Source organism: Lutra lutra, chromosome 16, assembly GCF_902655055.1.
Source record: "Lutra lutra chromosome 16, mLutLut1.2, whole genome shotgun sequence".
NCBI classification, from domain to species: domain Eukaryota; kingdom Metazoa; phylum Chordata; class Mammalia; order Carnivora; family Mustelidae; genus Lutra; species Lutra lutra.
In genome coordinates this window covers 24,270,523-24,280,630 of record NC_062293.1, presented here as the reverse complement: position 1 = coordinate 24,280,630, position 10,108 = coordinate 24,270,523, and the positions used below count along the sequence as shown (strand labels likewise).

At 47.3% G+C, this 10,108-nt stretch overlaps 1 pseudogene; it reads right to left on the bottom strand.

Moving 5' to 3' along the window:
• Window positions 1-5,131: 5,131 nt before the first annotated feature.
• LOC125087803 (phosphatidylinositol N-acetylglucosaminyltransferase subunit P-like) lies at window positions 5,132-5,537 on the bottom strand (annotated as a pseudogene).
• Window positions 5,538-10,108: the final 4,571 nt, after the last annotated feature.

Below are 10,108 nucleotides of genomic sequence, written 5' to 3'. Positions count from 1 at the left end.
CAGTCACCACTGCGGGCAAGATTTGACCAATATACTTGGGAATGAAAAGGATGTTTCAGAAGAAAGGCAGTATAATGAGGTTCTATGGAGCTGAGTAGTTACATTGGGTGTATTTGGGAAGTGCTTAGAAAAGTAGAAGCCAAACTGGTGGGAAGAAACAAAGGCCTGGATCCCAATGGAAGAGCAGGTAGGCCTCCTGGGTCAGGGAGGCAGCCTCAGGGTGAAGAGGCTGCTGAGAAGTGAGACCTGGTCATTGTTTTTGGACTAAGGTCAGGTGATTGAAATTCTTTGAGCTGCCAGGTACTTGGCTGGCCCAGTTGGTGGAATATGTGGCTCTTGATCTCATGGTCATGTGTTTAGGCCCCACATGGGTTGTAGAGATTACTTGAAATAAAGAAAGAAATTCTCTGAGTTGCATGGGCTCACAGCATTGGACAAGAACAGCTTTGCTTTGCAATATGCCTCGGAGCTCATAGTAAGTATTGTGTGAATATGGTAGGAAGAGGGAAACCCTAGCAAGCCCAGTGCAGCCTGGAGGTACCCTGGGATATATCCACATTTACCTGCTTTCAGCAATGGGATTCACTCGCTGAGAGTGAAGGCAAAGGAGGAACCCCAGGGAGTGGGAGTTCCCGTCAGCACTGGTGTGAATGGCAGTAGGCCAAATACTTAATTCTGAACTGTTCTGCCAGGAACTTTGATGACGTTAGCAGATTCCTCTCCTTATGTAGTAGGATGCAGATGAAATAGGACTTTTGTTTTGTTTTGTTTTATTTTTTTAAGTCACCTCTACACCCAACATGGGGCTCGAATTCACAACCCCATGATCAAGAGTTGCACGCTCTACCGACTGAGCTGGTCGGGTGCTCCTTTACAGAATATACAGCATACATTCATCCAAGTAACCTTTACCGAGCACTTACAATGTGTAGAAATTACTCTAGATGCTCCAGGAGTTATAAGGATGCATTTATTCATTCATTCACTAACAGCCATATATTGAATACCTACTGTATGTCTGGCACCATTCTATAGGCTTGGAATACAGAAATAAAACATAGCCTCTTTCTCCAGAGTCCACGAGGGACAAGAATTTCTTAATTCCCTACTATGTACCAAGCCTCAAGCCAAGAGCTTTATGTACACAATCTTTACAATCTCAAACTAAAGATCCCAAAAATTTAAGCCAATCATATTGGAGTTAGTCAAAAAATTACAAATAGAATTTCCACGTGAACCAGCAATTCTACTTCCGGGTATTTACCCAAGAGAATTGAAAGCCGGTTCTCCAAGAGATACCTGTACACTCTTGTTCACAGCAGCATGATTCACAATTGCCGAAAGGTGCAAGCAAACTACCTGTCAGTCAACAGAGAAATGAATCAACAAAATGTAGTGTATCCATATGACAGAACATCAGCCTTAAAAAGGAAATTCTACATTTCCCAGGCTACGACATGGGCAATCCCTAAGGACATGACACTAAATGAAATAAACTAGTCCCAAAAAGATAAATACTGTGTCATTCTACTTGTATGAGATACTCAAAGTCGTCAAATTCATAGAGACAGAATGTTGAATCATGATTGCCTGGAGCTGGGGGGAGGGGTGGGGAGATTGGGGCTCAGTGGTTTAATGGGTATTGAGTTTCAGTTTTTCAGGATGAAAAAACTTCTGGAGTTGGTTGCACAACAGCGTGCCTGTACTTAACACTACGGACCTGTACACTTAAACATGATGAAGGTGGGCGGTATGCTTGGGTGGTTCAGTCGGTTGAGCATCTAACACTTGATTTAGGCTCAGATCGTGATCTTGGGGTCCTGGGACGGAGCCCTGTGTCAGGCTCCCTGCCAGCAAGGAGTCTGCTTGGGATTCTCCCTCTCCCTCCCCCTCGACCCCTCCCCCTGTTTTCTCTCTCTCTCTCTCTCTAATATAAATAAATAAATCTTTTAAAAATATGATGAAGGGCGCCTGGGTGGCTCAGTGGGTTAAGCCGCTGCCTTCGGCTCAGGTCATGATCTCGGGGTCCTGGGATCGAGTTCCGCATCGGGTTCTCTGCTCAGCGGAGATCCTGCTTCCCTCCCTCTCTCTCTGCCTGCCTCTCCATCTACTTGTGATCTCTCTCTGTCAAATAAATGAATAAAATCTTTTAAAAAAATAAAAAATAAAAAAATAAAAAAATAAAAAATAAAAATATGATGAAGATGGGGGCACCTGGCTGGCTCAGTCAGTTGACTGACTCCTGACTTCTGCTCAGGCTATGATTCTCAGGGACCTGAGATCAGGCCTGCTGAGCATGGGGCCTCCTTGGGATTCTCTCCCTTGCCCTCTGCCCCTCCTCCCCTACCACCTCCCCCCACCACTTCCACTCCCTCTCGCTCTAAAAAAAATTAAAAAGATGAAGATGATGAATTTTGTTATGTACCTCTTTTACCACAATTAAAAAAATTTTTTTTTAAGATTTTATTTATCTATTTGACAGAGAGAGACACAGGGAGAGAGGGAACACAAGCAGGGGGAGTGGAAGAGGGAGAAGCAGGCTTCCCTCTGAACAGGGAGCCCAATGTGGGGCTTGATCCCAGCACCACGAGACCATGACCTGAGCCTAAGTCAGATGCCTAAGGACTGAGCCACCCAGATGCCTCTAAAAAGATTTTTTTAAAGTTAAACCCACATATCCAGGCCTAATTCTAGGATCTCATTCTTTTTCTACTACAAAACAACAATAAGGTAAGGGGGAAAGGAATGTGTCATTGGAGGAGTCCTGACAAGGAATAATTGACTTGCATATCAATCTTTGCATCCAAAGAGGACAACATTACTATTTTTCTTTGGCCCTTTTGGGGCCAGAAAGAGAAGTACTAGCTAATAGTCCTACCCAAAGCCAAGATGGTTTACAAAGTCCCACACAGGTAAGATCCAAAATCCTCTCAGGCTTTCCTCAGGAAGATCTTCACCACATTCCCCGATCTCCCCAACCCCCTTCTGCCCACCCATGATGCTTTGCGGGGGCTCCCCCCTACCCCCCGAGAGCAGAGGTCACCCCTGATGGAACCAAGTATTACAGAGGCAGAGATGGGGGGAAGAGCCAGCTCTGGCAAACCTTTGAAGCAGCCAGGGTTTGTCTTTCAGGCCTTGGGAGCTGCCACAGGGCGGAGTCCAGAGACCTGCTGTCTAGCTTCTGCTCCAGACTTGCTGTGAGATGCCGGGAAAGATGTTCTCCTTTTCTGGGCCTTGGTTTCCCCACCTGCGGGGTTAGGGGTTTGTTCTATGTGAGTTCTAAGCTTCCCCCTCCAGCGCTGCCCTTGTAGGATTTGAACCTTTAGTCCCTTCGCTCCACTGCCTTGCCAGGGTCCTCCTGCTCCCTCACACCTTCTCTGCCAGCAAAACTGTTTGGATGGGTTCTGACAAATCCCCGAGCCCAGAAGCACCTTTTCTCGGGAGGATTTGCATTTTTCTCAGCATCCAGATGAGAGAGAATGAGGCTCTAACTTGGGATCTCTTCTGATGGGAAGAGCAGGGGGCTTTCTGAAGGGGGCAGGGTGGAGGTGGGGGGAGGGTGCAGGGACTGGCCCCCAGCTGCCAACTGGCAAGTTGGTGGCTCAACCCTTAGGTGGAGGTCTTGGCATACCTCGCCCAGCGTGGCACAGACGCGAACCCACCACGCTGCCTCTTCTTTTTCCAGGGGACCCTGTAGGGGTCCTGGCAGCCCTTCTGTCTCTGGAGAAGTGAGTTCCAGCCCAGATACCGATGAGGTCATCAAGATTCCCCGTCTGAGCTGGAATTTGGCAGAGGGGCTCCGGGGCCAGCTGTTTGTGGTTTCTCTTTTCCTCTGAAGGAAAGTCTGAGCAGATGATCTCCTAGGTGCTGCGTGTTTCCATGTGAGGGGGAAGCAGGATGTGGCTCGGGATCAGTGGAATGGGAGGAGGGGTTGGCAAGGAGCGTCTGGGGCGACACGTAAGCGACATATTTTGCAAGATGAAAGATCCCAACGTCTTTCAGTAACTTCTTCAACTCTGCTTTTGTTCTTAGGAGCCCTCATTTCTTGCCTGATATTTATTCATGAGGATTTGTGTTTTTGGAGACTTTGAGGAGCAGCTGCTTTGGGTCTGAGGGAATTCACTCCACTGCGAAGACAGCTTTTCATCTTACTCAGTGCGGCCAGAACTCCTCATCAAAAAACATCAGCTCTTTGGGGTGGAGGAACCTCCAACTCCAGAAGGATTACTGTGCAGTCGTGGAGGGCTCCCGACGTTCTCTGCTTTGGGCCAGGAAGCCCTGGGGCCTGGGGACAGAGCAGGGGCAGCTTCGGGGGACAGGGCAGCCTGGGGACAGAGGAGGCTACCTGACAGGACAGGTATCCCTGCCTGGGGACCTCACAGAGCCTCTGAGACCAGAAAACACTGCAGCGGAGTCTCCAAGAGCTGGGAGTTCCAGACACTTTTCATCTTTCAGAGGCTTATGTCTAACAGGAAGAAACCAGACCCTTCGACCCACCAGCACACAAATTCAATGTAGCGTGCAAAGAAGGGCCCAGTGGGAAGGGCCAGGCTGGCTCAGTCACACAGAGGGGGAGACAGGACTAGAAAAAGACTCACACCGGGTGGTTTTAACTCAGGAATTCTAGAATGTCAACCTTGGGAAGGGTTCTGGCCTAACCCTCTTATTTTCCAGATGGAGAAATTATGGGAAATGACTTGTTTAAAGTCTGCATCAAAGATGAGATTCATGGATTTTTCTGGCCCTAGTCCAGTGCTCTGTCCTCTGCATTTGATCTCTAAATGTCTGGTTTTTCCCAACATCCTAGGGTTCTGTGTGTCACTAGGAGTCCCCAGCTAGCTCCTTCTTGCGCAACCCCTTCTTGTTCTGGGTTCCCACTCTTCCCTCCCCTTCACTGGTTCACTGCCTGCTTTTTTTCGTTTGTTAATGGTAATACAGTATATTATTTACTCCATCCACTAACAACCAATATTTGAGAACATTTATAGTAACGGAACTTAATCTAAGTTCAACTTGCTTTTTCTTACATTTCAGTATCGGGTATTACTAAGAAAGATAGTCAAAATAATTATGGTCAAAATCACGTAGTCAAAAACTTTTAATAAATGCCTGGGATTAGTCTACATACAGTTTAGTTTTGGGCATAAAGTTCTTTGGCTGCAAGTTAAGAACGTGGGGTTTGCTTCACTAATAGGAATATCTCTTAATATTGAGATGGTCTCTTCTTGTTATTTCTTCTGCTGTGGATTTTTAGCATAGTTATCTGTGATTGTATGAATGGCGTTGAGTGGAGAGGTACTCCTCATGTTTATTCCAAATAGGAGTACACAGCCGATTACGATGGTAATGAGGAGGGAGACAAGAAATGCCACTGCCCAAGATTTTTGAGACCAACAGGTTAAGCCTAAGGAGTTTAGCCAAGATTCAGGAATAAAGGTCCACGCAAGATAGAGTATGAAGCCAAATTGGGAGCTTAAGAAAAGGACAAAGCCATAAATTGTTCTTTCTGGCAATGGCCAAGGTGAATTTTCCAGCATTTTCCCTGTGGCTTTAGACAACCTTGATCTTCAGAGCTCCCACTCAGGCCCCTCCCAACAGCTCAGCTACCTTAGCACACTGCTTTCTCTTTTTAATGCCTGCCCGTGTAAACTCAGCTCTGTGAGGAGCTTCTGTAAGGCTCATGGGTTGTAAATGCAGCAATCCAAGTTCCGTGAATGGGAGAGGCCGGGGTGGAGGCACTAACCTTCTAGAAGATGCAGGGAGATCAGGATGGTGCTTAGTTCTTCCTGGGGCTCTGGAACAGTTCCTCTACCGTCCATTGTCAGCCCTTCAGCTTCACACACGGTCCCACTCTCCAGAGCTTTTACCTGCTCCTACTACCTGGTCACCTTCTTTCCACCTCCCACCCACCCCATTCAAGGACTAGAACATTTTCCCCCCTAATCTCTACCCCAGCATGGGGCAAGAATTCAACGACTCTGAGATCAATGGTCAGTGCTCTACTGACCAAGCTAGTAAGATGCCCCAAGGACCTGAACTTCTATTTATTTATTTTTTATCTATTTAGAGGCAGTGCGTGACGGGGGTGGGGAAGAGCACAGCAAGAGGGAGAGAATCTTAAGCAGGCTCCACAGTCAGCATGGAGCCCGATGATGGGCTTGATCTCACAACCCTGAGATCATGACCTGAGGCAAAACCAAGAGTGCAAACACATAACCCACTGAGCCACCCTGGTGCCCCTTTAAGTGTTTGTGATTGAGCACTCGGGCATTTGAATGAATCCTTCTCATTCCAGTGCCTGGCTCTGTTTCCTCTTCTCGAACCCTGGATGCCCTCTTGATGTCATTCCATATTCTAAAAAATGCTGAGGATTCATGGATGTCTGCACTAGTTGGGGTGGGGGGGACGTGGGAGATAATAGTAACTGAGACCACAGGCAGGGTAAAGTGTAGAAAATAGATCTGAATCAAGCCACCTGGAGAGGCTCTTCTGCTACCTTTTTGTGTTTTAGGCAAAGCCTCCAACGTCTCTGTGCCTTTGTGTCTTATTTATCAGGCGAGGACAGTACTGCCTAACTTACCGACTTTCAAGATATGTTAAGGATTAAGTAGGGGAGCAGATTTGAACTTATTCTTAATTTAAAAGAATATTGAAAAAATAAATATTGTACCTAAATAATATCACTATTAGGATACTCCCCCAATCTCATTTTATATATAAATATATATTTTTTTCTTTTTTAAGATTTTTAATTTATTTATTTGTCAGAGAGAGAGAGAGGAGCATAGGCAGACAGAACGTCAGGCAGAGGCAGAGGGAGAAGCAGGCTCCCTGCTGAGCAAGAAGCCCGATATGGGACTCGATCTCAGGACTCTGGGATCATGACCTGAGCCGAAGGCAGCCGCTTAACCAACTGAGCCACCCAGGCGTCCCTATAAATATATATTTTTAAAATTACCCATCTCCACCAGCATCCTCTGAGGTATATTGGTAAGCAGCTAACTGGTAAACCAAGTCTGAGCTTCATCTCCTTTAATACCCAGTAGTCCAGGGAGAGGGGGCTCTCGAGCAGTATCAGGCTGGGTGGGTCAGGGGAAACAGAGGACTTGCATAATCCAGAAGGGTCTGAACCACCACATGCTGACTGTGAAGAAAAATGAAGGGAAATACCAGTGGGACCACGTTGTGGGCTCACCTCTCTCATCTTGGCAACCCTTACCTACCTGGATGTTGTTAATTTTGAGTTCAGATGGGGTTTGATTTGTAATTAGGATCCAGGTGAGGACGAGGGGTGGGGTTGGGGTTTCAGTTAGGTTAGATGCTAAGTGTGGATGCAGGCTTAGGTTAGGGTTAGGTGTGGGAAATTAGGTTTGAAGTTATATTTAAAGTTAGGGTCAATTGGTTTAATTTAGGATTAGGGTTAGGTTAAGGTTAGGGCCATGTTTCTCAGCCCTGGCACTAATACATGGGAAAATGGATAATTCCATGTTGGGTTCTCCCTGTGCTTTTTAGGATGTTTAGCAGCAGCCCTAGCCTCTACCCCCAAGATTCTTATAGTATCTGCACCCACCCACCCTGTAAGAACCAAAAAATGTCGCCAGACATTGTCAAATGTTTCCTTGGGGTGAGGATGGTACTGGTGACTATGGGAATCTCCCTTGGTTGAGAGTCACTGGGTTAATATAGGGGCTATGGTTAATGTTAGGATTATGGGCTGGAATCAGGCTATTTTATCTTATTTTATTTTAAAATTTTATTTTTTTAATTTTAAATATTTTATTTACCCATTTGACAGAGAGGGGGCACAAGCAGAGGGGAGAGGCAAGGGAGAGGCAGAGGGAGAGGCAGGCTCCCTGTTCCCCATGCTGGGCTTGATCCCCGGACCCTGACACCATGACCTGAGCCGAAGGCAGACACCCAACTGACTGAGCCACCCAGCCGCCCCCAGGCTGTTTTAGATGTTGAGTTGGGTTTGTGTTTAGACTAGGGTTAGTTTATAGTTAGGGTTGGGAAGTCATTTAGATGTAGAGTCAGGTGTAAGGTGAAGGCTCAGGTTCAGGTTCAGGTTCAAGTTCAGGTTAGGGTTAGGGTTAGGGTTAGGGTTTGTGTGTGCATCATGTGTAGGTTAGCATATTCCTATAAATGTATTGTGGAAAGATACTATATATTGGAATTTGTGTCTTTCCTCTGGCACTTCTGGGAAGTGGTTGTAGGACTTGGGGGGCAGAATACAAGGAGACGCCTCCCCCGTCCCCACCCAGCTCCCCTGGGAACCCTGCTCAGTCCGTTATTGTGTGTCTCATTTACATATGTGGTCCCAAAGACCTTCATGCCCCAAAGTCAGGAAACTGGTGGTATAAGTACCAGGGCTCCCCTTCTGCCACGTTGTCCGGGCTTCCTAGGACCAGCACAGCTAGATGACTCAAGGACCATAACAATGGGAAGACCTTGGAGCCGGAAGCCTGGGCACTGACTATGCTCCCCTTTGCTGTTCTACTGTGTGTGGACCCACAGGCAAGTTCAGAGCCCTGCCTTAGTTTCCCCTTGTGTAGAATAACCAGAATGAAACTCACCTGAAACCCTCCACCCATGTCTAATTCAATGGGGGATGAAAATCATTTCAACAAGCTCTTGAGGTGTCGGGGAAGGAAGATGCTGCGTCGTTCCACAGTAATTTTATTATTCCATTCCCAGAAGAAGGGGGAGCGTATAGAGCTTAAGGTTCAGCACCTGCCTGGTGGCTGGAGCCTGCCAAGGCCTCCATCTGCCCACGTCAGAGACCGCAGGAGGAATGGTGGTGTCAGAGGCAGACGCAACAGAGAAGGAACCATGCTTCACCAGCTTGTCAACATGTCATTAGGGTGTTCCTGTGGGAACCAAGAGCAGAGGCAGGAGGCAGGAGACGTGGGAGGGAGGGAGGAGGGAGGAGGGAGGAAGGGAGAGAAATGGAAGAGATGAAGGGGTCCATGCCAGTACGGCATTCATCCCTGTCATGAGGAGAGCTCTATCAAACCAAGGCCAGGCCTATAAATCAGGCCATAATTAGTTGCAAAGAGAAAGCTTTAACATCCTCATCAAATTGATTAATACATCTTGCAGCTCAGGACAGGCTGGCCCTGCCTCGGAAAGCTGCAAGCTTGCCTGGCTGGGTGGGAATGGAGGGGGAGAAGGGACAGTTGTAGCCACAGCAGCAAGGCGCTGGGGGAGTCCTGCCCTTCTGTTGACCCGCCAGAAGAAGGCTCTGACTGGTGGCAGGTGGGGCCGGTCCTTGGTCCAGCTCGTCGTCATGGACCTGGAGCCTGGCGGATCAAACGAATGTGCTGGTTTGGTCAGGAATGAGCCCTGCCACCTCCAACACATCGTTTCTTTTTCTAGGTCTCAGTTTCACCACCTGTAGAAGGGACATCGTGGACCAAGGGATTACTTCCAGTTCAGACACCATAAATATCTAGAAGCCCAAAGAACAAGGACATTTGGGGTTTATGGCTAGGTCAGACCCAATTACAGGTTTCATTCCTAGGATATCCGAAGGGAGGTCCGAAGTTTGGGATAAGCTTAAATAATTTGGTCTGCCTTAGATTTGAGATCACCAAGTATTGCCTGTGTGTCTTTCCTGAGGCCTAATCAAGCAGCAAATATCCTTCTTTTACAGTGCACAGAGAGAAAGGGTACGGAACCACTTGGATTCACAACCTGGCTCAACCACTTATTAGCTGTGGATTTGGGGAAAGGTCCCTAATCTCTTCAGTTTTCTCCTCTAGAAGATAGGGGTAACAAAGTCTACTTGCTGGGTTATTATGAGGGTAGATAAGATATATATGATGTGTTCGACTCCAAGCCTGACACACAGTAGGTGGTCAACAGGTAATAATTAGTATTATTATTGTTCAGAGGATGCTTGAGGTCTTAACAATGGCATGAAAATCACATGGAGACTGAAAAAATCATAGTCTACTAAAAAAGTAAAGCCCCTGGGGCACCTGGGTGGCTCAGTGGGTTAAAGCCTCTGCTCGGCTCGGGTCATGATCCCAGGGTCTTGGGATCGAGCCCCGCATCGGGCTCTCTGCTCAGCAGGGAGCATGCTTCCACCTCTCTATCTGCCTGCCTC